This window comes from Octopus bimaculoides, chromosome 2 (genome assembly GCF_001194135.2).
Source record: "Octopus bimaculoides isolate UCB-OBI-ISO-001 chromosome 2, ASM119413v2, whole genome shotgun sequence".
Classification (NCBI taxonomy): domain Eukaryota; kingdom Metazoa; phylum Mollusca; class Cephalopoda; order Octopoda; family Octopodidae; genus Octopus; species Octopus bimaculoides.
The window spans coordinates 254418-257020 of NC_068982.1; the positions used below are offsets into that span (position 1 = coordinate 254418).

The 2603-nt window shown below is 33.7% G+C and overlaps 1 protein-coding gene across 3 annotated transcripts in view; it reads right to left on the reverse strand.

The window, feature by feature from the left end:
- LOC106870748 (tudor domain-containing protein 1) overlaps positions 1 to 2241 on the reverse strand; it is a 62026-nt gene extending 59785 nt beyond the window's left edge. For all 3 annotated transcript variants that reach the window (XM_014916940.2, XM_014916941.2, XM_014916939.2), the window contains exon 1: positions 2117 to 2241. The gene's annotated coding sequence lies outside the window, so the exon portion shown is untranslated. The remainder of the gene's footprint in view (positions 1 to 2116) is intronic.
- Positions 2242 to 2603: the final 362 nt, after the last annotated feature.

Below are 2603 nucleotides of genomic sequence, written 5' to 3' on the forward strand. Positions count from 1 at the left end.
TTGATAATCAAAGCTGTTTCAGTCACAGGGTATACACAACACACACACACACAGTTATCCGACTGGGTGGGGAGTTAACTTGGACAAGTGTCGACCAACAAAAGTGAGGTGAGGAGTTTCGAAAACCCCACGCGAGACGGCTCTTACCTCCTAACTTTCAGAAAAAATGGATAATTTCCAAAGAAATTTACTCTAAAACACCTTTCAGAGTGTGGAGATTACGAGTAAATCGGAATTTAATATGAAAAAATGAAATTTCCAAAGATTGTGTTGTCAGTAAGTGTGTGCGCTATTTTTCTTTTCACATTAAATCCCGATATAATCGTAATTTACACACTCTGAAAGGTATTCGTAGAAAATTTCAAAACAAAAAAAAAAAAACCCCCATTTTTGTTAGTTATGAGAAAACAAAGCCAATTTGTGTGAATTTTTCTAAATTCCTCTTCCCACATGTAGACAATTTTTCTTTTCTTTTTTCACAATTCTGATATAATCAGAATCTACAACATCTGAAGTGTATCTCTAGAAAATTTCATTTTTCTGAGTTATGGGGAAACAAAATTGGTTGGGGGGGGGGCACACATGAGTAGGTATGTCTCTATATATCCCAGATGGAAGGGACAAAATAGACATGGTCCGAAACATTGCCACAACAAACCCCGATTAAGGAAGCTAAGGGCATGGAGATGATAGAACTGTTAGACGAGATCCTGGCCCCTCTTCCCAAACAGGATGAAATCCTAATGGTTAGAGTTTTGGGATACATCTTCGAGCGGAGGTAAAGAAGGATACGCACGCCACCAGTTTTCGGCCTGACCCTTAACACCGGGGGTGCCTATTCTTTGCCTTCGTCTTTCTTCGAAGTTTTTTCAACAAGAATAATTTTCAAAAATGTTTTTCCCCATGTTTCAAGCAAAATAATAAAATCCGTGCGATTACCAATTATTGTTTTCAACAACTAAAAATCAATTTTTAAAAATTTTCTCAGTCAAAATAATACAAAAGCTGCATTTAATTAAACTGAGTTTGGCCACTAAGAAGGATCGCCGCCGATATCAGGATTAGTTAAGGATTATTCTTGCAATTCCACAGAAATTGAGATGTAGATTAGGCTAAAATACTAAAGAGAAAATAAGTAATGGTTAAACTTTTCTATTATTCCTCCTAAAATAAAATGTGGGGGATTATTTCTCAAGTGAAACACGTGTTGTTGCAGGGACAAAAAATGGATTTTCTTTAAACCATAAAAACTATATTAACTCTGCTTTAGATTTCAGAAATAAAAAGTTTTAAATTAAATTTTTAAATTACTTAAAAGTGATTAAACAATGTTTTTGCAGGTAATTTATAATAATTAATTCAAAGTCGGATTGAATGACCAATTGTTATAAATTCTTTCTACGTCGACTTCGATTCTTGTGGAAAACATTTCATTAAAAAATATATAAATATAAAGATACTCGTTAAAGATTTTCGGGGTTTTTTTTTTTCTATTAAGTTGCATTTAAGAGTTCACATCACATTTGGCGCATCATTTCTTCCACATACAGGTGTGTGTGTGTGTGGTGAGAAACTGAAAGCAAAATTTAATGGAATGACGAAAATAACTATTCGAGAACTGTAACAATGTGTAAGAATGTTGCTAAACGACAACTAAAAATATTTTTGCTTTTTAGCCACATAGCCATCATAAATGATGCAGTAGTCCGTCCCCACTCTCGAATCGCCCCCCTGCCAGAAGTTCATCTTGCAGATCCTTGTTTTTCAAACGACCAATATGCGTTGTAAACTTTTAACACTTTCACTTTTTTTTTTAATACTTTATTCGAAGAGATATTTGTAAATATCAGTTCCAGGTAAATTTGAACTTAAAAAGACCAATTATTTCTCGAAATGGGGAGGGACCTTGTCGTTAAAATCGACAATTATCAGGGCCGCCAAGTGGCGATGGTAAAAGCGACCGTGCTCCCTTCGTCTACATAATTTCTGGTTTGGACAATCATTAAAAACATTACTATTTCTAACCATTATTGTTCAGTGTAAAGACAGAGAGACAAATGGGGATTAATAATAAAAAATGAACAAATGAGTGCATGCGATAAATCTGGACGCTTACCTGGAAAATAGCAGGAAGTGCAAGGAAAAAGAGAAATGTTAGCAAAGAAATGAAAGTTGGGCGAGAAGATGAGAGGAAGACATCAACAGAAACTGAAGAGAGGAACATTCATAGGAGTAGATGGAATTAGCCAATAGGAATAAGTGTTTATTTTCATCCAATCAAATCTGTCGTTATGAAAATAACTAAAACACGCTTTTGAGCGTTCAAGGGAGATTATTATGTTCCCTTTAATTTAGAATTTTTTTTAAATGCCATTTTCTTATGAAAATTATTTATTCTCTAAATCAATATGTTTTCAAATTTGTTAGCAGCTTAATATAAAATAATAATCCAATGGATGGGATGCAGCTATAAAAATGGAAAAGAAAGGAAAGCATTGAAATAATAAAAATGAGACAATTTGGGAAAAAGTAGCTTTAATAATCAGATAACCACTGGATTAAATATTACTATTGTTAATCAAGACTGTATAAATTAACACAGT